Below are 27,253 nucleotides of genomic sequence, written 5' to 3' on the forward strand. Positions count from 1 at the left end.
GCCTGGTGTTACATATTATGCCATTTAGTGCCTGTGTAAGTTACTTGTTAGCAGTGATTGCATTGCTTAAAATCTAAATTTTCTTAGTAGTAACTCAGTCTGCCTTGTATTTTATGTAGTTTCAAATTATATGTACCTCAACAACAGCACATCCCAGCTGCGCCATGATAACTAAATAAAACTGCAAAACTCAAAGTCAATAATATTACCAAAAACCCAAATGTACAAGGTTTCTTACTGTTCTGAAGCACAGGAGAAACAAGATCTACATTTCTCTGTGAGAGCGTTACTGGTTTCATTGCTCTGACTATATAGGGCAGGTGGGGTACAGGAATATGGCTTTGGGTATATGGCTTTGAATGCATTATGACAACATGATGCCTTGAAATTCCCGATTCTAAACTGCAGATGTGTTCACAGTGTAAAAATCTTTGTACAGGCAAACATGAACGGCTGCAATGTGCCTGTCCATTTCTACTGTGAATACTTTAACTGAGGAAAGAAAAAGGAAAAAAATCTTTTCTCTTTCCAAGGGGAATACATTCAAATTGCCAGCCAGCCCAGAGATAAACATATAGGCCTCCCTACAAAACTTCTGCACATATAATACAGTGATGTTTAAGGCTATAATGTCGTTTATCCCTGGGAATACACATACACCTTTTTCATCCATTGTACTTGGAACAGGTCACCAGAAACCATAGGGGTTTCTGTTATGATACACATGGAGAGGAATCTACACAACTGACTTCTGCAATATTTTTCAAGCTGTTTCTTTTCTAACATATCGTATTAGTGGAGTTATCTGATACTGCATTGGACTTTCTCCTGCCTCCAGCAACAGCACATCTGCAAAAAAAAGGAGCCAAGGAGTCTTTTTCGCCTTCAAGACTGTACAGCATAGTTTTGTGGACAAGAAGGAATGGTCCCTTTCTCTTTCTTTCCGGCTTCTTACTGCTGTTGCAAAAGTTTCTTTTTAAAATAAAGAGACTCTAAATACTTGTGTTCCCTGAAATGGTTCTTCTTCTCCATGAAATTTTATATTCAGAGCAGACATGAAGCTACAAGAAACCACATAACTTTTTGCAAATGTGTCACTTGAGCACTGAGATAATTTATCGCTAATGCAGGTTTCTTACAAATGTACTTTTACATCTAAAACCTTACAAATCCAATCAAAAAGATTAGTATTATAGAGCATGTACAAAAAGTAATTATTTTGGAGAACAATACACAAAGAATGTGTTGAGCTGGCCTTTCACAATGACAATTCTGACGAAAGTTTGTGGGGTTTTTGGTTTGTCTTTTTTTTTTTTTTTTGAACGTATACTTACCTTTCAGAGTTAGCAGTAAGCAAGTTTTGTCAGGGATGCATCTGTAACCTTTTCTATATGAAAAAACCCTATATATTTCCTGAGATAAGTTTGCAATCCAGCCCTGCTCAATCAGGCTTTGCAGCTGAAGGTCTGTGTGGTTGATACGCAGCGGCTTGGGACTGGGTATGACTTTCTGAACAACCACAAGACTTAGCTGGTTTCAGTCATACTGGGCTTGATTTGAGAGCAGGAAGCTTGTTGATCTTCTGCTGTCAGTACTAAACGGCAAGTCAAATGAGGGATGTAGCTGTAGCTGCCAGATTTAAATGCAGGAAGAATACAGAAACTCAACGGGGGCTGAGAGTGGCTGCTAAGTTAAAATCTGTGGTGTCAGAAAGGTAGTGAACCTAATTGTTGGACAGGGAGAGGTTAGAAACCTGCCAAGATGAAAGGAACAAAAGATACATGTGATAGGGGAAAAAAATAACTCAAATTCAGCTTTTAGGGTACTAATTCAGAACCAGTGCAGGTTGAAGTTTTAGCAACAGTAGCAGAGCTAGTGTTTTTGCCTAAAGCTGTTTATGAGCCCTAGCTGTAGTGTTGAAAGATCTATATGGAGGATTTGCCAGTGACTGGGAGCTTAGGTACTGTATGTCCATGATGCATTTTATGTGAAGGTGTGGGTATCCTTGGGGTTTTCTGCTGTGTTTAACAGTATATGAACTGGATCCTTCATTTATTCTACAGCATGCCATTAAGCAAGGGGCATGGTTTTAAGGCAAGTTCTCTCATACGCAGTAGTTAAGCCAGTTTTCCTACAGGTATCTGTCCTTTAGCTTCTGTGAATAATCTTGTTTTCTCCATTCCTAGTCTGGAGCTATCTGTGTGTGGGTTGGCTTGCCATTTCCAGGGTATAGATTAGTCAGCTGGTAACTGCAAACAGGAGATGAGCCTACCTGCTTTCCCACCTGTTGGAACACTAATTAGAGGTTTGTTTTTCTATTTAGCCACCATTTATTTTCTGAAACTCATAGGAACTTAATTATCTCTGAGAATTTTACTGCCCCCTACCCTGTGTCAGTTGGTTTTGGATAAAATCAAGCAGCAGTTTCTCAGTTATTAAGGTAAAAACAGTGAAACAGCCAGTGCAGTCATGTAAGTTTCATTGCCCTAGGACTGAGGGCTAAAAAGATCATTTATCTTGTGGTAACACTTCACTGATACAGTTACACTAGTCCTAAACAATAGATTTTGGTCATGTGCAAATTTTTCCTTTCATCAAGTATGCATTTTCATAATATGATGGTACAAAACCCAGATTCTTCCTGTAATCAACAGCAGGGATAAAACTGCATACATTGGCAGGAAGATGGATAGGATGGAGTACAGGTGCTGCCCAAATATTCATTCTCCCTGACTCCTCTGGGCTATTTTTAAAATATCCTTTGAGTTAACATTATATAAGCAAGATGGTTTTGAATAGTTTCTCCTTTTACTTAATCTTCACAAAGGTTCTCAGCAATGAGAGCTTGCCTAAATGTCTGATCTGTGCTGTTCTGAAAAGAAGCTATTACAATGTTAACTAGACCTTCATTTGTCCTTTCTCGTATGTTAACATCGGTAATGTTCTGATTTTGTGACTACAATATAGTTCTCTAGAGAGTAATTTGTCCCAGCTAGACCGTCTGAAAACAGGTACTTCATGCTTATTCTCCCTCAGTAATTCAGCTATTCCTTCAGTAATTAATGCTATTTTAATTAAAATTTTATGTATTCCTCCCTGTATGTACCTGGGCATAACCTAAAGGTATCCCAAAATTTTTATGTTCCTCTTTCTTATTGCAACTTTCTCCACAAATGTCCCTGATTATTACAACAATAAAACAATAAAACTAGTGCTGCACAACTGAAGGGCTCATTCCTGTTTATTGCACACATTAGAAAGTGTGCCTAGGACTACTCAGGATCAGGCCACACATTTATCTCTCTAAATAAATCTCTAAACTGCAGTTAATATCAAATTCTGTGCATCTGCTGGTTTGGTGGTTTTGTGTGTGAGTGGCTTTCTTTTGGTTTTTTGTTGTTTTTGTTTTTTGTTTTTTGGGGTTTTTTTAATCTGCCAGCACTTACTATTATAAAAGTTTGTACAGACAGCCAGGAAAACCTTGCAGCAAAAAGTATACAGTGTAGTAAAATTAACCATTTTTCTCAGCATGAAATTGGAGCCACTCTTTCCGGTTGCAGTTAAACAAGCACTTAAACATGTGCTTAAGTATTTGAAGTAAGTGTACAGCTATGGCTAGGCCTTTGCTTTGCATGTCTAAATGAATAAGAAAAGTTTTATTTTGTTTATGCTTGTAGTATGTACAAGAGTGTATTATTTGACAACTTCAATGTTCTGCTATGGGAAATTCACTTAATTTGAAACATCTATAAATTACTGTGAGAGTAAGAGTTTTTGAACTTCTCCCCTACACAAACCCAGGCTCTCATCTTTTTATGAGGCTATAGATAGACATGTCTTCTCAATAGTAGTGCTACTTCCGGTGCAAGAAAGTTGTTGAGCATATGTACTTTACTCTGGAATAATGTGAAACTAAGCTTAATAACACACGAGAAAGAAAACGTTTGACAGCTATTACAAAATGTTGTCTATTGCTACTATTGTAGGCTGATATTAGAAAGTTCTTGGATCATTGCTACACGATTAAACTTCAGAAAGTGATTCTGTTCTACAAGCCATTTCTGTGCTCTAGAGGGAAACAGCGAATTTTTGCATTAAGGCAAAACTTTCAAGATTTTTTTGTTCTTGGTTCTGTTGGGGTTTTTTTAAACTTTCCTCCACTCTAGAAGTCTCTCTCAATATTCAACCTTGAATCTGAAATTCAGGGTAGGTTCTTCCTGGCACATATTTAATCAACAATGAACTTTCTCTAATCAGAGCTTGGAAGTGAAAGCTTGAAGACACACAGCAGTTTTAAATACAGTGTCTTTGGGGAAAACAAAAAATAACTGATGGTTGAAGGTCTGAACCAGCTGCTTTCTGGAGTCTAGGGAGCTATAGGATTTGCTGATGCTTCTGTACTTTGATGGTTTTGTCATTTAATTCCCTGTTCAAGACTGTAAATATTTGTAACTAATAGAGACACTATTCTCTCTGCCTCCACTTACTTTGCTCGTAAAGGAAGACCAACTCAGCCCTGGGATTTGTCCTTTGCCCTCCCCTTCCCTCTGGCTTGACAGCTGTGACAGGTTTTCTCACCTCTTTTAACCACCTAACTCTCAAATTTGTGCTTAGGAAACAGGCATTTTACAGAAGAGCAGCAACCAAAGGCACGGGGCTGGATGATTTCAACACAGGGGGAACTGAGGGGGAGGCTGAGCTGCCCTTTCTCACCTCTAAAGCACCACGTTATCAGGCTCCTTCTCTAACAGCTGCTCCTTTGGCTAAAGCTCACCCAGGCACAGCTTGTCTGGATATGTCTTCCCTTCATCTCTTCCCCAAAATCAGGAACGCCTCTGCCTGCTTTGAGAAGTTACTGCCGCTGACCAGTGGGGCTGGCTCAGGCTATAAGCAGAGTATGTACCTTGCTGGCAGCCTGTGGGAGCTCTGCACAGGCCTCACAAGGTGACTGTTGGGTAGATCTGTCCAGACCAGGCCCCTGTACCCTGCCAAAGCACTGCCATTGCCTCAGCCAGCCTCAGCATCCATGCTGCCACCTAGAAGAGCATGTCCCGCTCTTGGTCCTTTCCTTCTTTCTCCTCAGTCTAGCAAATGCGCTGCCACGAAGGGTGAGTGTGGACTCCTTTGCAAGGCGAGGGAAGTGTGTTGCTATTTGTAGGTTACACCTGGAGATCAAAAGGAGGATAGTCACAATGGATCAGAAAAAGATTGATTTAGCCCAGCAGATGGGTGGTGGGAATGACCAGGGATGGGGTACAGTTAAGGGAGGATGCCCATGCTTGAACAAAGTGTGGGAAAAGAGAAGGTCCTGTGGAAGGATCACCAGCTGGAAAGAAATACCTGTATCAGCAGGTACTCTAAAACTCCCCTGCTCTCTTCTGATTTCTGTCCCACACAGAGTCCTTGAAACAATGCAGTCTTCCATAAATTCCTTTACCTCATTTCATTGCTTAAGCATCTATCTTAACACATAACTCTATTTCATCACCCCCGCAAAGTTCCACCTTATCTACAGGGCAGAAAGCTTTAAGATGGCTCTGCTGATTAGTTTTGTGGTACCCTACAAATACACCATGTCCAGGTGTCAGTCAGGGCTGGCAAGGTCAGCCTTCATATTTCACAGTCATCACTTGAGGTGAAATGAAAAGCTGTTTTACTGTGCTGGCAAGAAAGAAAAAACTTGCACTACCCTAGCTACAGCAGCTTTAAGAATTACAGTCCAGAAATAACACTTCTTGTTTGAGCCTGCTGGAACAGTGCAAGCCAGCTGGGGATTAGGGCTGTCAAGATACAGATATCAGTTGTGTCTATGAGAAACAAGTAGGGAGTGCAAGGCTGGGAGGAGCACTTGGCCATTCTCAGGTTGTCTGTTGTCCCTGCCTTGCCTCCACAGGATACTTTGCAAGCTTGCACATATATGAATGCAGCTTGCAGTGTCTGACAGTCATACCCTGTCTGGTCACTCACTATCTCCTGTTTTGGACATAGTTCCCCATCAGTTTCTTTTGAATCCAGTTTGTCTCCTACTCCTGACAAATCTAGATCACTTGTTCAATCAATGCTATTTGTATTTTTTCTTACTGCCTCTCCTCCTCAGCCAAGAAAAGAAACATGTGAGTGTCCAAGTGGAAGTCTGCAGAGGAAGCTGACCTTGGGACTAATTTGGGAAGGACTTTTTACAAGGGCCTGCAGTGACAGGACAAGGGGTAATAGTTGGAAGCTGGGAGAGGGCAAGTTTACACTAGACACAAGGAAGAAGTTCTTCACTGTGAGGGTGGTGAGACACTGGAACAGGTTGACTGAGGATGTTGTGGATGCTTCATCCCTGGAAGTGTTCAAGACCAGGTTGGATGGAGCCTTGAGCAACCTGGTCTAGTGGGAGGTGCCCCTGCTACGACAGGGGGGTTGGAACTATGATCTTTGAGGTCCCTTCCAACCTGAACCATTCTGTGATTCTATTATTCTAATTGTTCTTATAACAGTATGACAGATCTTATTTGCTATATACTATTGAAGTACATGAGCTGTAGGCAATGAACAGGCAGTGTCCCACTATGGCTATTGTGAGCAGTGCAAGCTCATATTCCCGTAGAAGAAATTAAAAGGTCAAGTTAACCTGCAGAGATCTCTTTCAGAATTTCTCTTCTTGCAAAATTTCAGAATTGCCTTCCAGCCCTCTCTGTTTATCACTGCAAATGCCTAATCTCATGCTTGTGACTGATGCTTCATGTTTTGTGTGAACAACTAAATAGGCCCATAGCCAGTTGTGCTGTCAATGCAGGGGTAAAAAGATTCCTTCTCAATGTCATCAGAAATCCTAGGGAGAGGGTATCATCACCCCCATTCAGCTGCTGGAAGGAAAGTTATACCCAGTCCAGACATAGACATTGCCACATTCCAACAGCCTTCAGCAGCATGTGGCAGGAAGGAGGGGGAATATTAGATGGAGAATTTGTTTGTTTTCAATGACTACTCTATCCAAGAAGAAAATTAACTAATTTTTCACCACGTGTGGACCCAATCTAAATCATAAAAAAAATGTTTATATCACATCCAAAGCGCATCAGAACTAAAAAGCACCTATGAGACAAAAACAGTGGTTCCTGTGGAATGGGCTTTTATATGTGTTCCTAACATGAGATTTTGCTTAGGACTATATTTGAGACTGACCAGAAATAGACACGGGCATTCTGAAACAGGGAATACAAGGTCCTATACCGAGCACCATTTGTCAGAACAATATTGTGTAGCTTTTCCAACCAACATTATGATTGTGACAAATTGCTCCAAGGGACCAGTCTAGACTGCATGATTTCTGTCTTCCTCAGTTTATCAAGCTTGAGTGAAACCTCAACATCCCTGTAAATAAACCTCATGATTTCTCTCTATTGTTTTATTTTATGACTCCAGTGCATCAGATATCAGCTGCAACACTTAATATGAAAGTGAAAAAAGAAAGCAAAAAGAATTAGTCAGAAAGAAGGTTCACATCAATGGCTTGTTTTTCAGGTAAAGTTAAAAGCCCTTGAAAACATGACTCTTCAACTGCCCTATACTGCTCTTTCATAAACAGCACTCAGCGAGTGTTACATTTCTTACTCATCATAACACAGTGTGAAGATGTCGTCGCTTACATGTGATTGAAACCGTGCAGCTTAAAAAAAAAGTGTCAGTGGGCTGACAGCAGGTGACTTGGTCACCCTGGTTTTTAATCCTTACATTCAGCTCCTCCATATGCTATACTTTCATGTTGCCCTTTTTAACAACATTTAGGGGGAAATTTTTTTTTCTTTTGGATAGTTTATTTTCTGACATTGAAGTAATTTTCTGCTGTGTTATGTTCATGATACAGTCAAGACCTAGGTCACCTGAAAAAGATCACCAAGCTATACATTGCCACAGAGAGGAAAAAAAAGTCTTTCTGATAACACCATTAAGTTTTGACATTTATGGGTCTTTTTCTGCACTTGTTTCTTTTATTTTCCAGTGACACTAACAATCTGCCTCTTGTCAAGACTTTTTCCTCTGCAGGTGCTACTTTCTCTCTCCGAAGTAAAGCAACTTCAAAGAAGTATTAATGTAGCCATTCTCCTGCCATCTAGCACATCAATGAGATGAGTGAAAAAGTGACTTAATACATTAGCGTAAGAATTGCAAAGACCCAGTTTCTTGTATGTGAAACAGAGTTAACAGAAGAAGAAAACTTGAATTCTACTGCATGGGGAAAACTAAAGATGTTTAAATTTCTTTCCCTTGTTCCAAATGAAATGCACAGTAAATTATTTGATGCTTCTAATAAAAAGTGCAATAGTCAAAACAGTTAATAGCCATTCATTTATGCGATTGAACCCAACTTTTCTACATTCAAACTGAATCATAATGAGACATGTTTTGTACCCTTCTCCAAATTCCAGTCTTCATCTTTCCTAACATTAGATATGTTCCTGGGTAAATCTTTGATTTGATCCACCATATCTATCCTGATTTTAAAAGTTTAGCAGAACACATTCTGCCTTATAGAGATAACAACACCTCCCTTGAATCAAAGAAAAGGTCGTACGAATTTATTAAATTTATATTGTATTAAATACTGTGAGCTGTACACATACGATAGTAGTGAGAATCTGGAGACACATAAAGCCAGTCTTGCTTACTGTGTCCATATTTTCAGAAGCTTTTAAAGTTCATTAGGCCAAATGTTATTAAATGACTTCAGTAATTATGTATGAACAAACATGCACTGTCCATGATGGATAAGGAACTACTGACGACATCATACTAAAACAGAATAGTCTTCCATGTTTTCATAGGCTGAAGCAGTCAACATTCATCCTGCCTCAGAAATGTCCAACTCTGCTGATATAGAGAAAAGACAGCATTTTGAATAGTTTACTAATTCGTCATTTAGACACTGGTGTTCTTCTGAACATCAGGTTTGGAAATGCCCCACCCTCCTAAGTGACAAAAAGAAAGAAATGCAGCAAGTTACCTTTTTACTTGTCCTTTCAATGTCTCGATTCTCTACAATGCTCCACAGACACGAGCCATGATCCTGTGTCTTTTATCATGTTAAATACCTGCAGATACCTGTGGGATAAAAGCTGGGAGAATATTGTGTGGAAAACACCAGTTGTCTCCCTGTTGTGATCTTCATTCATCAGTACTAGGTGATTGCTCATATTCTCCTCATTCTACAAATTCGAAGTGCATATATAGCTTTATCACTAGGCTATTAATACACTTTTTCTCCCAAAAAAGATGAAGCAGAGATTTTTTAACTGCCATTGCAGGTTTTTTTCTTTTCTTTCTTTTTTTTTTTTTTAAATCCTTTTTATACATTACAGATACTGGACTCATTATGTTACCAGAAGACAAATGAATACCTAAATTTACAGAGGTACAGAGAAGTGCGCACAGGTTAGTGCCCAGGAAGACTCTGGCAGCACCTCCTTCAAGGGAAACATCCTCCAGCTGCTGCTCTCCTACATTCACTCTTGTAAACCACAGTTACTTCACTTCCCTCATGTAACTACTGTACTGTTACCACTGTATTGAATTTGAGGATACCACATTGCAGGCTGTAATGAACGAGCAGAAAGGAGGGGCGTCTATAGTGCATAACGAGGTTCAGCTTGTACCCGTTCCCATAGTCACTGTTATACACAGTGTATACAGTTTTGATCTGAAATCCTCTCTCTACAGGAATGGAAATGTGAAATACTGACTTCCTTTTATTCTGACAACTGCCTGACTCTCTTGGAACTGGTTTTAACATAAGAAGCCATAACTATTCCCATTAACACACTTTTAGGTTATTTTCTGACAAAAAGCTTCTCATTAGCTGTAGAGGTATATTTATTTCCTCTTTGACTGAGGTCTCATCTTTGTCTTTTGAAACAACTAGAACAGCTACTAGCAGTTCCTCAGGTCAGTTTAAATCTGTTTGACTTTGCTTGTCTGCTTTTCTGCTCCTGTTTTCCATACCATTACAGGTAATACTACAGTAGCTGCTACTTACTGGACTTTAAACTTCCTTCTAATATCTCTGTAACACTTTTTTTCCTTTCCTTTAAAAAAAAAAAAGGAAAAAAAACCTTCTGATCCATTATTTATCTCAATTAAAAGCTTAATGTTTTAAAGGTTTCAAAATACCACACTAACCACATAATAAGCAAAGACTGAAAAGTGTGGACTGATCTGATGCTCACTGAAGCCATCACAGGCACACTTATTGTCCTCAGTGGACATCAGATCAAGTCTTACATGATTGGCAATGTTTCAGCACTACTGAAGCCTAAAATTTATTACCTTTCCAGGAAAGCAAGTGGCTTCACAATCATTTCATGCCATAAAACTTTGGTGGCATTGCAAGGCCGGTCATAAAAGCTTAAGAAGGACTGAGAAACCAAATGCATTTAGTCTAAGAAAATATCTGCGTGCTGCAGTAAATATGGAATGCTTTTTAACACACCAAAGAACCTAAATGTTAGTCACTACTGAATGCTATACAGAACTGAAGTCCTTCATTCCTCCTTCTACTAAACAATATCATGTAAATAAGATTCCAGTTTACAGTGACTGTTCGGTCACTGTCAGAATTCTAGCTTTATGTTTAACAAAATATAAAATATAGTTGGATTTCTAGTTCAGTAACTGTAACACTGATCTGAAAATTGAAAGTAAGCTGATGGTGTGTGTTTGCTAATCAAAACTCTTGTACTTACGTGCACCTGTTCAGACCTTCCATTTCTGTTGTTGCAGTTGGCTTTTTGAAAATTCATTTTATTGCACACAAATCTGAATGTAAACAAACTATTTTTTGCTCTACTATTTTTTGTTGTTTTTCCAAAATACCTTTTACCCTTGCTCTTCCAGACAGAAAAGCTCAAAACCTACAGTTAATTAATTATTCACTGACATTTTTTCTTGAGAGGAAAACCATCACCATTCTGAAAATTAGATTGAACCAGTTTCTCCAGTAATAACTTAATGCTATCTGAACTACAGAAGATTAATTCTTAATCAAAGTTTTCACACTTCCACTGTGCAATTGGTTTTACTAAAGCCTACTACAGATAGTATTCACACACAAAAAAATCCTAGTAATTTGTCCTTTATTTAATGCTATAAAGAGTTCAGGTTTGCTTTTATGTTCCTACTAACCAGCCATTTGGAATTTATTCAGAAGAATGTGTGACTCAGTTCTATAAAGACAAAGACAAAAGTCATCTGAGAAGAGCGAAGATGAAAAATCAGAGCATTGTTGTTTTCTGGAATGCAACAGGAATTAAAGCCTATTTCTAAAGGGTTATTATCATACGGTAAGAACTCCTTTCTTTCACTTTAATCCCTTGACATACTGTACTAAAAAATGCTACTCAACTGCAGATGCTTTAAGCAATGTACGTTTCAGCATACTTAATCATCTATCAAAGCAGGGCTTTACTGTCAGGCATGCTCAGTATTGAACCAAAGGTCCTTCACTTTGCTGCCAAACCTGTAACTCTTTAGGCATGAAGTGTATCTGCAACACCTGCTTTTCTTTCTATAATTATTCTGCTCTTAACGGAAAACAATGACTTTCGCTTACATATGTCTGATAAAGAAAACAATAATCCAGCAATATATCAAAAATACAGTTATGGCAAGTACTTCCCAATGTTTTCAGAATTCTTGTAATAGTAGGAAGAGAGACAGGAGAGTCTTGTAGGGCTAAAAGGAGGGCTAAAATAAACATATGCTTGGTTTTTACTGCAGATTTTGGAACTGTTTAAACACTTTACCTACACGTCATAGCAGAATTGCCAAGATCAGGTAAAGTAAATAACAAAACTATCATTCTAGTTGCATTTTGAAATAAAAACTGTGTTGAAAAAAAAAAACCTACAACGAAAATTATGCTCTTCTGATGGAGGGTTGCTGAAAAGACAGGATAATTCCATGGGCCAGACAACAAGAAAAATAATGTAATGAACTGAAAAAAGATGGAATATTCTACTTGCAAGAAGTCAGGGTTCCAAAATCGTTGTTTGGAAACTCCAAGTAAAATTTGGATGTTATAATAAACATGAAGAGTAACATTTGCCATCGGTTGTTACATGGTAATAATTGTATTCCCCACAGATTACTCATTATTCTTTTACACAGATGCCATCATTAACATTTGATCAGTAGGACAATTTAATCATAAGAGATGCAACTTCCTTAAGATCACACATTGAACCAATGCTGTGAACAAAATGTGAAATCTGTGACTACGTGACTGTGTGATAGAAAGCTGTAGATGAGACGCTACAGTCAGGAAGGCCAAACTAGCTCCCGAGCTGCACATGGCTTCTCAGTCAGTCAGCTGCACTTGTAATGCAGGGGATTTGTTGTGTGACTAACAAAAGGACTGAACCTCATGGAGAGCTACTCGTAATCCCAGTCCCTGGCTGTGGGAAGGAGCAAATCAAGGGTTGAAGACAGTCCCTGCACTCAGCAGCAATTGTCTTGGTCCTGCTCTTTTCACAATGGGCTCTCCACCAGGAGACCTGTCGTCATTGAAATTAAAGAAATGTAAAATGTGACTGAAGCAACTGGGAAGCTGCTAAGAGTCCTTGGTATGGTCTTGATCCAATTTTGGTGAAATAGTAACCAGGCATGATTCAAGACTAGATTTAGGAACTAACTACTAGACAATGTGGTTCTGTCAGAAAGGGTGATGGATTATGGTTTGGCCAACAAACCATGAAGAACTGCTTGAGACTGCCAAGATTAGAGACAAAGTAGGCAAAAAATAATTCTGGCAAGGGGAGATCGCAACCACCAACTCACTGGCCACCTACTGAAATGATACCACCTACTCAAAAAGGACAATAGAAGACAGAGACTGCACACTAATTTGCATCAGAAGTGAGGAAGAAGAAGCAATCATCGAAAGGAATAATGACGAATATGTACTAGTTAAGTGGATAATTATAAGAAACTCTGAGGTCAGATGTGCTGTCTTGGGGCAGACACCCACTGATGTGCATCAATGAAATAAAATGCCTCGGCTCTGTGTGTATATTGGCATTTTGCACACCAAATACTAGACCCCACTTGTAGGACAACAGAGCCATTTCTGTACGCTGCAGAGGAACCATCAATCATTGTCCCTTCATCTCTCCAGGGGCTCTTAGACATATAAGATTTTCAAAACTCATGTTTTGGGAATTGTGCCCCCACAGTACCAGCCTTAACATCCATAGAATTGGAGACAAGTGACATGCATATGAGGAAAGCTAGCAAAATTCAGACATTTGAACAGTCAGACGCATTTTGTTGAGCTAGGTGCTGGTAGCTGTGAAGAACCAGATAACAGTGTGTGAAGTATGAAGTATACTTCTTAGGATTTTTGTGATATCTTAGAATAGGCTGGAATCCCACTCCAAATGCTGAAGTCCGATATTTGAATGCACCAATGTATTTATTTCAAATAAATTACTGTTAGAACTATAAAGTCTGATTAAATATGAAATTAAGGAGAACAAGAACTTCAAAAGTTATTGATGCATTTCACTGATGATACTAAACTGCTGACATACACTCTCGATTCTCTTTGCCATTTATTTTGAAAAGTATTAGCATAAAAAAAAGATATTCAGATTTATTAATTCATCTGATCTTTATTTCTCAAATGAAATGAAAATTCTTTAATTAAGACATCATAATCATCTGGACACAGCTTATTTGGGCTAGGACTCAACAGCACCAAGCAGAGGATTGAAAAGCTTAAGTGTCATGAGCTTTAAAAGAAGTCATAGAAGGGGAGTAAAATCTCATAATTAAAGATGCGTCTGCAAAACAAAGAAATGACAAGGCTCATGCGTAAGGAAAAGGTACCTTAGTTTGGTGGGCGGCAAATCTGGGTTGGGAGATCCTCCTTCCCCTGCGGCCTTTGCTAGGAGGAATGGGGGAGCGTCTTCTCTCCCACCATGTGCACCCTGGGGCAGACTGGTAAGATCAGACCACCAGAGTTTACATGCTTCCCACAGTGTTTCAGTTTCAGTATTAAATCTGAATATTCCTTCTTTGCCAAGAGGTGGTGAATAATACATGCAGTCCTCCCCAAGTGAACTTCCCACCACCACCTTCTAGAATCTTAACTACATTCTGTTTCCTTCTAATACTGTTTCCTTTGTCCTAGTAGTTCATGACACTTGTGAAGCAGACTAACACATTTGGTTCCTTATAATTCTCTAAATAAAAATATTGAGATCATTTGGAGGTGCATGTGCTTTAAAGGTAACTACTAATAAACTAAAGCTCAGTAAAATCAGATTGTAAAGTCATAAAGCCTCCAAACCTAGTCCTTTTTAGATTGTCTAGAGAACATCCTGAATCAGAGATAACCTTTTTTGGGTTATACTTGATACAGTTCACATTGTTTCGTGCTATTGTTTATCTTGCAACTTCAGTTACTCGGTACCCTAGACCTTTCCATCAAACATTACCTCCAAGGCTCCTCGAATCAACATCAGATCATCTGTCAGTTTTCAAGAACTGGATTATTGATGTGAAGGGCAAGAGACTCTCTCAGGACTTGGATTCTCCCCCAGTCAACGAGAGTATAAGGCAGACACCTATGTATATGTCATTTTCAAAAGCATTCCCCCCCCCCCCCCCCTTCCACATAGAACTTACTCTTCTTTCGTATTTTATTTGCAATTCTAATGATCTCTTAATTGATTTTAATCGTTCTGTGCCCAGGTAGCTCTTTGAAATGCTTTTACAGGTAGTAAAATATAATTTCTTCACAATTTCATGTTGTGGGCTTTTTATTGCTAATGGACAATGGGAATGGGATCAAATGCAACTTTCAAACTTCCAGACATCAAGATTAAAGAAATTCTAAAAATAGATACCACACCTCAACTCTTCCTCTAACATTGCTGAACAAATTCACACATTGCACTTTGAAAGATACGTGGTCACGGGTAAATTCACATCAGGTCTGTCAGTGAGGAGTACCTGAGATAATTAGCATCTGAAAGTAACAGCTATTTTCTTTATAATTTCACAAGACTATAAAATGAGCCGATAATGTGTAAGTAGTTTCTATTCTCACATGTTAATGCCCAACTTTATGCTTCTTCACAAGGGTATAAAACACACATTAAAGCAAGAAACAAAGCACCATTTTATATAGTCAGAAATCTGTCAGCCAGTCTGCAATTTTCTATGAGCTGCTTCCAGTTTGGCTCCTCTGAGCCCTTTTTTGTTGTGTGTTTTTGTTTTGTTTTGTTTTGTTTTGTTTTGTTTTTCTGAAGGGTCTTTTTAATGCAATTTTTTTGCAAGTAGAATAAGAAAAAGCCCTTATCTTTATAACACACCTATTTTAATCTCTTTGATGTGCAGTTATCCAATATGCATGTAACCTGGGGCTGCTTTCAAAAAAGATCTGCAAATGATTAAACCATGTAATTCAGCATGACAGAATTTTAAAAAGGCATTTGCAAGGCTAGTTACTAGAGAGCAAAAACTAGCCTTTCATGTTGGTATCGATAGGGTGGATCAAGCTGGTTAGACATAGATTGACTAATTCTACATTAGTGGATCAACAGCTTCACTGTAGCTGCCTTTAATTTTTCATAGTCTCATTTATGAGTGCTTAAAAAGGAAAGCAGTAATAGCTCGTGCCATAAATTCAGTGACTACATTTCTATGCACAGACATGCACATGTGTACATAATGTATGGCTACTAAAAATTCCCTCAGAGCAAGACACATTGAGAAGTCTGTTAATGGCAACAACAGTGTCACTTTTATAAAAAAGTAACTATTTCAAAGAGTATCCAGGGAATTAGATGTCAACAAGAAGAGCATTAAAACAGTATCACTCTCCCCACAATGCTTCTCTCTTGGTTACATGAAGACTGCTTTGCCACTGCATGAACAAGAGCTTCAGTGTTACACTAGGCTCACAGAAAGAGCCAAACATTTGCTCTTCAAGGACATGGAGAAGTTCTATTTTCTTGCTAAAGAAGTGAAGAAACGGTTAAGTGAAAACGACTGAAGATTGAAATCTGTACAAAGAGGCAGACTGATGGGAAGTGCAGGACTTGCCTCATCTGGTGAGAACTTTTAGGGGGTTTCAAAGTCTGTAACTGATTTCTGAAAGATGTGTCCTCCCAATCACACTTGGGACTGTGGTAACTGCAATAATAACATGGGAGATGTTTCAATTTCAGGGTGTAAAGTGTGATATTTCAAAAAAAACCAGAGGTGATAGGAGATGGTCCTGCTGTTACAATTATATATATCTCAGTCTAACCAAATGAATATGCAGGGCACTTTCACAGATTTCGAAAGAAAACAATAGTGTGCAAATGAAACGAATTGATAACATGATTCGTTAGGCCTGAAATACAACAAATGAGCTACAATGTACAAAGTGCAAACCTGTGCACTTAAGTAAAAACAAGAATTTCAGCAGTAAGCCAGAAACTCTTCAGCTGAGGAGAACAGAGGAGCAGAAGGGCCTTGAAGCATTGATTAATTAGAGATTGGCTAGGGGCCAGCTGTAAGATGCAGCTGTGAAAAATGTAGATAGAGTAACTGAACTTCTTTCAGCTGAGGGAAAGCCAAATCTCATCTAGATTGCTATAAACTGATCTAGTTAAGCATGTTTGAAAAGTGTTGGACAGGTGAAGCAGAAAAGTTTGGATGCAAATGATGATCTGGAGAATCCTTGCTGGACTCCAGAAAGGAAAAGAGGAAGAAGGTCTTGCTAGGTTACAAATCCAGCCTCAAGGATTTGCTCAAGCAACAGCACAGTACCTTGTGACAGGAAGAGTCTTGCTGGGATTGTGGTGTGGAGTTTCACTTCCAAGTAGTTCTACCGCCTGGTTTAGGGCTAAGGGACCTTATCTTTTCCTGCCATATGAATTCTGTCAGCAGGGAGAGGAGAGAAACTTCAGCCTCCATGTTAGTATCTGTGCAATATCTGCCTTGCAATACCTAAGATCCTTCAGGGGGACATTCTAATAAAAGAAGATCTGGGCACAGATCACTGTCCAGTGATCAAACTAGAAGAATAAAAACAGGGAGAAGAAATTATTTCAGAAAAACACCCAACAACACCCCCCCAACAAAGCCCGAAACAATATTAATGCACTGATCAGTACACACGTGTGTGTATATATATATATATATATCTCTCAATATTTAGAATTACGTATATACTCACATGGTATGAATAAACATTCTCTGAAAATCTGAATTTCCAGAGCCCATAAACTAATATGTATATGAGTGGGATTATATAAAATGAGGAGTTTGTACTGAATGGTACTGAAAAGTCCTTTGGGTCATGTAGACAAAAAGTATTGGGATTTAAAAGTTTATATTACACACATGAACAATATTTGCTATTTTCTGTAGTGGAAAACTTAACTTAATCCTTCCCATAAGCAGGACATGAAACACCTTACAACAGGCACAATTCAGTTTTATAACAGTGTTCGCATAACCCGTACACAAAATGGTAATTTCATGCAGCCTCAAACTCCTAGATTGAACGAGATTTGATAATTAACTCTTGTTTTTTTGGGCTATCTTTGGATATATTTGTCAAAATGAGGCAAAAAGCAAGAAATATCCTATTACGTGGCTGCGTTCAGTAAGAAACCTAAACTCAATGCTGTTAGTGTATCAGTACAACAAAATAGATTATTGATTTGCTCAGCTATTAAAATGCATGGGTTATGCACTACAGTAGGGATAGAAATTTGCAAAGTACATATCCAAAAAATGTCTGTTGCCTTCAGAACCAAATACAGACGATAATGCACAGAAATACTCTTCAGTGGAATGAGGAATTTCAAAGACGTTGAAAGCACAGATTTCTATAAAGTACTTGGGACAGGGACCTTTTTCCTCCATCCTTTCCTTCCACTCTTTGAACATGTAAGTTCTGAAATTTAATTTTTAGAGCAGTGGAAATCTATCATAGATGTCAAACTGTATAGGGCATTTAATCAGATAACTTTTGCAATCCTGTTACAAGTTAACCTATGCCAGATGCTGTACTTTCTCTTTGGGTGAGAAATAGAAAATGTCCATGCGGGATGACATACACAAGGAGAGTTTCAGAGCTTAAAAGGCCCGACAATCTTAAACCACTATTTGCAACATTCAAGTGTCTTGTACTTTAACAATTAATTATGGAAAACAGTAATATCACCAAGAATCTTTTTGGTTTGAGTGTATTAGCGCCAGAAGCTCAAATTCCCTCTGAGGGTGGTAATAGAAGCAAATGATGTAAAATGTCTATCTGAAAAGCTCTGCATTTTGTTGCTAGCCTGTTATGGAGCCTTTTCAGGAGAGTAGTGCAAGTTAGGGATATTAGAGAGAATTATACATTGCCATTTTCAGGGAGAAGAATGAATTTCACTAGTTTGGAAGTCTTATTTGAAGGCAATTGTAGAAGCACTCCATGCTAGAGACAGTAGGTGGCATTTCTCCCACCCATCCAGGGCTGAGGTCAGCTGAGTGACCCTGCAGATGGGGAGTCTGTGTGTCCCAAAATCTGGACAATGATTGCTGATAGCAACAGGAGTTTGATGTTGATTTTAAGCATTTCTGTTTTGTTTCATTCTGGGATACCTAAGAGGCTTTCTGTACGTATTTGTCTTTCCAGAAGCTTTATTCATATAAGATGTTGTTGGCCTGTTTTAGTGTGTACACAGAGCACTGGGAAAGATAGATATTAAGGATGGAAGTGTTGCCAATGCTTTCAACAAGCTGCCTTGAGCCTTTTCATCAAACCTAAGTAAACAGTTATGGATTGTTCCCCTCCATGACTAGTTGCTTGCAGTCTGAATAAGACTTAAAATGTACTCTTGGCATGCAGAAGGAAATGATGGTAATACAGTGGATAGTTCCTATCGAGGCCCAGGATGGGGGGGGGGGGGGGGGGTCTCTCCTTATTTTGAGATACATATTTTCCACTTGTTCAGGAGATTTGACGTGGGTTTGGTGCTTATTTTAGAAATGTGTAATACAATTACCACTGGGTAACTTATGTTATGATTCACTGTTTCTGTTATAACAGCTTTTTCTGTATAAGTAAACAATTTCTTCCATATGTGAAAAGCCTGTGTCTCTCCCTACTGGAGAGGTTGTATCACATTTCCCACAGGTAAGGTGCTGTGCCTAGCTAGTTGCTGTGAAGCAAATGTGTCTCCGAGTCGTTCTGCATGAGTATCTCTCAAAAGGGAAGCCCAATAGCGGATGTTCTTTGTTTTCTTTTAAATTAAATTTTACCTACATTTCCATGAAGTATCTGATTTTTATTTATTTATTTGTTTTGTGTAGTACAAAACAGTGACTTATCAACAAACCCCTGTGCTCTGGAGGTTTGGGTTGTCTTGATGTCTCTCCCTCTCTGTCTCCCTGTTTTTTAAAGAGCTTGTATTTATGTGTATGCAGTTGGAGGCATTTTCAAAGTGGCATATCATAGATAAAATTATAAACATTTTATAGATTGATATGTTAAGGCACAATATGTGTTGAGTGTACGTAAATCTAAGCTTGCTGCTTATTTTCATAATCAATCTTGACTTCTTTTCCACTGACCCTCATGTTCTCTGAGTAATGTTGCAAGAAGAGACAGCAATTTTTTAAGCCATATGTTTTCTGGAAAGAATTGTGTGTCAGAATTACTAAGTATAAAACAAATATTTATATAACTGATTGTAAAATGCTCAGTAGTGCTGAGTACTGCAATGTTGTCTTGTTTGCATACATCTTATTTTTATTACCTCATATCTTTCTATTATTGGCATTCTTTATCTACACTGTCTATTTTTATACTCTATTTGTAGTTAAACTAGAACATTCACAGTGAAGGCCAAATTATTCTGAGATTATAGTCTCTGTCAATGGTGACTTTATTTCTTTTTTCATCTTTTCCTGGATCTTTTTGAACAGTGCATTTGGAATTACCCTTTCTAGTCTTGGCACAATAAATCATGAGAGTTCAAATTACCTAAGGTCAAAAACCTTTTTCCAGAAGGACTTGCATGCTAAATGTACTAAGAAATGCATTGTAACTCTTAAAAGGCAAAGTGATGAATAAGTTATCAAAGGAACTTTTAACAAGAGTGGAAGTAATATATATCCCAGAGGAAGCTATTATGAGCCCATTAATATCACAAGCCAAAGTTTTACTTACTGAGTATAATCTAAATTGCATTGAACTCACCAACTATCAAGGGAAATACTGGGTTGCTGTGGCCTTGTGGTTGATTCGTTCCTTTGATTTCTCCAGATATCTTTTTTTCTTCCCCTCTTTGTTTACATGAACAGTTCAAATTCAATTACACAAGCCACAGTGATCTGGAGAGTCATTGTTCATAACAGGGCAACGTTCCTTGATGACTATGAATAATAGAGAATACTTCCTTGATGATCCACACGTGATGCCTCCAAACCTTAAGGTTCTGGGAATTGAGCCATACAGTGCTCCACGTGCAATGCTCTTTTAGGCTCTCTGAGCACGTTATGTTTTGGATGCACCCCTCACAAAAGGCTGGGAGTAGCGTGGTCAGTGCAGTGCCGAAGCAGCTGCTTGCCTTTGCTGGAACTGGTACTTCTCAAGCTTAAGGTGTGCTTGGGCAGCACAGGAAAAGACAGCCACAGGACCTCATGACTTACCTCATCTACATACAATAAGAAATGGTGGTTAAGGGAGTGATTTTTCTGTTGTGCAAACCACCCATAAAATCATGAATATTTAGGTGCTGTGGGTGCTACAGTGAGTGTCTGTGAGCAGAGAGAAAAGGAAGCCTGTTTTGGGCATGCAGGGGTCTGATGTACCTCTATGTGTCTGCATGCATCTATAAAAGCGTCTAGTGAGGGAGCACTTGCCTATGTGCCTGTTTTGGGATGAGGCTAGCCCCAGCTGGAGGTGCTGCTGGAATCAGTGGTGGCAGCTCTTTCTGGCCATGACCAGGACAGCGGCTGTGGTCAGCCAAGAGCACCGTCCTCCACACAGGCTCCCAGCTCGAGGCTCTGCGTGTGCAGCACCCCCAAAGCCTCTCATAGGGCAACTGTGCTCTTCGTCTGGTTTGCACGTCAGGGCCGTCCTGGGCGAGCATGGCCGATGGTGGTTGCGCTGGGTGTCACAGCTTGCGGCAGCCCTCGTCCCACCTGTGCCGTGCTATCGACGGCAGCCTCACCGCTGGTCCTGCTATCAATAACGCAGCCTCACCGCTGGTCCTGCACTGACATCTCATCTGTCAGCCCCTGGGCCGTCTCCTGCTGTCTGACATCCTCGCCCCGCAGCTAGATGATGTCATGACTGGATATGACTCTATTGCTGCCCTTTCGTTTCCCTTTAACCACAGTTGCCAGGGAATAATGGCAGGCAGCTGTTTCCTCATGAGCCCTCTCACGTGAGCACAGCTGCACGCCAGGGCTTGCCCAGCCCTGCTCCAGGCAGTTTTATGGCATACAGCTTTTCTTTCTCATCTTTTTTTTTTTTGGTAGAGAGTTTAGCTTATCATCATGAGTGAAACAAATGCATCCTCAGAATACATATTGTGCTACAGTTAGCTACTACCAGCGTTGTTTTAACCTGGAAACGGATAACCCCATTTTTTCTCACAAAACCACAAAAAAGGCATGTTGTTTAAAGACAGGATTTTACACTTTTGCTGTTTGGGAGAATGAGACCCAGTTCTGGTATATTTAAGGAAAATGTCTAGGTCAAAGTAAAAAAAGTTTCTCTTTGTACTGAATTGTCTCCAGAAAGCAGAACAAGGGCAGGGCTGCACGCCTGCACTTTCCACCTCAGGTGGTCAAAGTTTCTGGCACTTTGCACAGTTTGGTTTTTAAATCAGGTCTCTTGTAGTGTTCTTATACAGGGACACTTTAAAAAAAAAGAATATTAAGTAACTTGAGCACATTAAAATTCCTCGTGGCACATAAATGTATTATTTCAAATATTTCTTATTTATACATTGCTTGTGAGTGTGAACTTACTATTGCCAAGCAGTGAGAGGAGCTCCATTGCGAAGCATACCAGCTACTGAAGGTGGTTAGTCTTAGCCTGCCTGCTGCTGTGAGCTGAGTCAGAGAAGGGGCTGACTGAGGGAATGTCACAGAGTTCAGCAGTCCCCATTTGATCACTACCAAATATCCTTCACTCACAGATGTTCTTTAAAAAAAGAATGAGCATGGACTAAATATGAAGCAAAGAAACTTGATCCTTCGTGCTTTACTCAGGCAAACCCCCAGCACCTCAGAGCTATGTTGAGGCAGTAGCGAATGGTCTGTAGATTGTGTCTTCCTTTAGCAAGGAGGCAAGTTAATGCCATTTCTGGTCAGTGAGGGAAGCCTTTGCAGTTACTTTTTTTTTTTTTATTACAGAGGTCAAACATAGGCTATATATTTTACGTTACTAGTTCCTTAACTGACCCGATCTAAAATATTTATTAGTATCTCAATTACATTTTGGTAGGCCATTAACCCCACTTCTCCTTTCATGCTCACTAAATTGATACATCCTAAGATACATAAGAAAAAAATCAATTAAATAGGAAGAACTCTCAGACCATCCCACCCCCACAACAGAGAGAACAAAGCCAAGCATTGAGACGGTTTTGTAACAATTAGCTTCAGTCAGACAAAAGCTTTTGAGGCATTCTACTTCTTTATTTATCCTTTCTGTTCTACATTTTTAGAATGGTGCATTCAACAATCAATCGTACAGTACATAACAAATAGCCAACCAGCCCTAGTAGACACTTATTATGTATGCCCTTCACATTTTTTGGCAGCTTCAGCTCTATGACTCATTTTATCATGAGCTTCCACTTTGATGGCCTTTAAACTATATATCCATAGCTGTTAAAATGACTGCAAAGTTGGAAATCCTTTCTTGGCACAACTTAATTCTATAACCCAATTAAATCAGATGGTGTGAGCTGTTTCTTGAGCATTCTTGTTTGTATCCCGTATTGCTCTATCTTCAGCTTTTCAAATGTTTGAGGAAATCTAAAGTTTCTCTCTCTTTTGTTATCATGGAATGCAGCTATAGACTCTTTGTCATGAAAATGACAAGGCATTTAATGGTTAAAAGTTTCAAAATAGAACCTTTAATTTGTCCATGACAACCTGAAATGTATTTTTGGAATATGCATCAGACTCTTATGAGCATGGCTAGATTAGATTAACATACTCTGCTGGATCAGATATGGGCTCTAAAATGTCTGTTTGTACTTGCTGTTGTTTTTCCTTTCCAGAGAGAACCCTTTACGTGTACCCTGCATATCTTTTTTGGTTATAGTGTGTCTGTGTACGACGAGAAAGTGTTCTATGTGATGCTCTCTGTATTGCTCTAGTCGAAGATGGTATACACCTCTTCAATTTACATTAAAATGGTCGTACTAAACAGAATGACCATCTGTCTATGCTTTAAGGACACCCTAATCCCATTTCCAGTTTGATTCCTGTGTAGGAATCTGCTACTGCCTACTGTTGGAAGCAGAATGGCAGATCTGCCCACGTATGGCGGTTTGTTCTGCATTTGATATCAAGCCATATGATCCCAAGAAGGCAGGAGGAGCTGTAGTTATTCAGTTTATTTGTTATAGCTAGGCAAATGTGAGAGCAGGTTAACTTTTGCCATTTCACTTCGGGGCAGGGAGCAACATTTGTGCCTGCCTAATATTCTGCTGCTCTGTCTCCCGTCTGCTTAAAACATCTCCAAGCTGACTGGTGTTTTGAAAAGTTCTTGACAGTTATGAATATATTAGGATATTACAGTGATAGATGTCTCTGTCTGGGGCCACATAATGCTAGATTTTTTCTTTGATGTGTTATATGTAACAACTAAAACTTTATGACAATTAGTTTTACTCCTTTTCTTTAAAGAATTCATGTGTGATGTTATGATCACATTGTTCTCATGCTAAACAGAAGTGCAGTACCGCTGAGGTAGGAGAGGGTCTTGTCAGCAAGAAGAGAGAGCTAAAAATGTTGTCTAACTATGCTAGAATAGCTGCACTAGCAGCAGATCACCTCTATTGTGGACGTAACCAGGTATAATTTGGTAGTATACTAATCCACACTGGTGGCTGCATGAAGTAAATTATATAACTTGCAGTTCTTGTGTCACAAATTTGGTTTATTTGGTGCTTGATGGTTGGTGAGAGAAATAACTGTGACATAGTTTTGAGAACTTTTCTTTAATATGATTGGATAATTTCATGCAATGCATATTTCAAAACTAAGAAGGGAATGTTGCATATATTTGTGACAGTTCTGAGCAGACACCATGTGACTTTTATTGTATATCAAAGATTGTCATTAACTTTTTTTCCCCAAGTGAGAGACAAGCAGTGACATCAGATTGACTTACACCAGGTGAAAAAAGGAGCCAGTGTCAGAGCCAAAGTGTAATTATTAATAATCCCAGGTTCTCATACATTTAATTGGAGCACAGCTTTTTCTTATTCAGTCTTTATTGCTGGGGAAAATCATTTAGGGAATACTTGTCTTCCATGATTGTATTTGGGTACCTTGTCAGATAGATTATAAAAATTTAAACTCTCAGGAATTATGATGTATTTCTCTGTTCAACCAGCAGCACAGGAACTGTGGAGATTTTAATTGACAGTATTGATCAGAATCACAGTGCTAAAGAGAGATCTGAGGGATGTCATCCTTCACTTGTATTTTCTATTAATTCAGTTCTAAATGCGTAGCACTTATGTGAAGATTTGCTAATGAAATACGAGTGCGGAGGCCAGATTGTGACCTTACTCTCCCACTGAGTTCATGACATTCAGAGGAATCAGGATGGGTTGTGTTGCTATGTTTCCAGTTTTCAATTTCTATCAGATAAGATATTTATAAGTCAACCTATTTTCTGTAACAAAACAAAACTTTTCTGAAATAGAAACTGGTTTATGTTAAAAACTTTTTTTTCGTAAAATCAATTTAAAATTATTTATTGTCAGGACTCTTTATTAAGATATGACTAAGAGCAGAACATTTGGGATAACAGAGGTTAACTGTTGGGATAACAAAGATAACTGTACCAGTAGTTTTAAGTGTAGAGTATATTTTATAACTAGAAAGACAGAACCTGAAGGAGGTAAAATACTGTTTATTGGAAAACAATCACATAATCAGGTTTTGAAACCTGTACACACTTAGGATTTTCAAATAGAAAGGGTTTGTAGAGTTTTATTTTCTCATTAATGCACAGGGAATTCATATATTCTGCCAGTTAGCATTAGCGGAGGATGCTCAAATAAATCTGTTGCATTGAGGGGATCTCATGGAGTATAAACCACCAACGACATTTTTATACAAGTGGAAATGCAAAAATGTCTCTTTACAGACCTGAACATTTAAAGTGAGAATGCTGCATTAGGTGCTTCTGGTGCATAGCCAATAACACAATTTAAGGTACGGTTTTCTCATGAAAAAGTGGTGACGTAGGAATTTTTACTGTTATTATTCCAAGTGTAATTAAATATTTTATTAAATATGCAAGAAATCAACACTGGTCATTTATGAAATTGTCTAGATGCAGATTAGCACATTATATACTTACTAAATTTTAAGAACAAGTACATAAATTCTCTGGGCAAATGAAATGAAGTGATTTTATTTTCTCCTTAAGGCTGATACAAGCCACTGGAAACAGAGAAATCTTGTCCTTGGTCACACTTTGTGCAAATAAATGTATAAAACCTCATCTCCTAAATATGTATGAGTAACATAGTGCAGTGCTTGATAGGATGATGAACATAAAGATGTCAAAGAACAGCTAAGTCTAACTGAAAAAAGGAACCTTATTACAAGGAAGTGTTAGTGTCAAAAATACAATTTGGGTCTAGTTTGGGTTTTTAAAGACACAGGATTTTCTAATGTTCTGCTTAACAATTGTGCAAAAAGGGACTAGGTAAGTGTGGCAAGCGCCTACATCTAATTCAAGCTCTTCTCTACTTCCCTGCCAAACCTCTTGGTGCATTGTGCCTTAGATGTCGTATTCTCTGCCGTGCTGAGGACCCTCCCATTTCCCAATCTGTAGCATGCCTTCCACTCCCAGCACTGTAACTTTGAAATAAGCTGTTATAGCAGTGTTATTTTCCAAGGCCTCTGGGGCAAGATCCTTTCCCTTGTTCTATGCTGTGTTCTTTTGCTGTTATTCTAGTGGCCCTGCACCTGCAAACCCTAATACTGCTGTCATGGCAGATTATCATGGGAGGCTGTTGCCACTCCTGTGAGAATCATCCCTTCCTTCCCCACCTTTTCTTACTCATAATTTTATGAGCTTTTGTTTAGAATAAAGAAGGATCAAAACCGGTAAGCGCGCAGTATTTGTATCAACAAACAGCACATTAAGGATGTTCCAGTTCCACTAAAAACATCACAAATGACAATTAGCAACAGGGAGTTTGAGAAGATCCTGATGAAAAGGATATAGTGCTGGGGGACATCATGCACATGTTCATTATCACCTCTCCCTGCTCTGGAGAGAGTAGCTGGAGGAAGATATTGTCATCACTGCTGTTTCCTGCTCTCCAATGGGGAGAGTTTTCCTTTTTCTCCCTGCTCTCTTTCCCTCTTTCTTACCTCCACTGGTACCCTAAGGTAACTTTGAAGTCTTGTCGTGAACTATGGACCCTGTATGCACCTATTTCAACATCTTTTGTCCAACATCGTTTTCCATACATACATGGGAAGAAAGAAGTTCAAGGCAGCTTTAAGAAACAGAGAACTGTTATTTATGCAACAGTAATCTGGAGGCTCAGACTGAGTTCAGGACCTACTGTCTTGGGCATGCCTGGGTATATAATAGGTATGTTTTCACAATGTGGCGCAGTACTATGCAGAGATACATGGGAAGCATTTTTACTACAGGCTTGCTCAGATGTTTGACTTTTACAGCCATGATGCTGTTGAGAACACAGCCTGGGAAAAGCTCTGCACTGACGCAGCTGCATGCCTGCTGGTACCCAGATTAACCTGGGTTTCTCCACTTTGAACTGGAATGTGGACATTAACAGCAGTGATCATGAGTTCCTCCTCTTATGGTCTTGTAGTTTAAATAAAATAGGCGGTAAGTATTCCACATGAAACATTATTCCAAAGCAGATAAATGGCGAAGCAAGAATCCAGCTCTCTCAAACGCCATACCTATGTTCAGCCTAATGGTCTACACTGCTGCAATTTACTTGGGCTAAAACACTTTATATCTGGCCACAGA

Source organism: Leptosomus discolor, chromosome 3, assembly GCF_034619465.1.
Source record: "Leptosomus discolor isolate bLepDis1 chromosome 3, bLepDis1.hap2, whole genome shotgun sequence".
Taxonomy (NCBI): domain Eukaryota; kingdom Metazoa; phylum Chordata; class Aves; order Leptosomiformes; family Leptosomidae; genus Leptosomus; species Leptosomus discolor.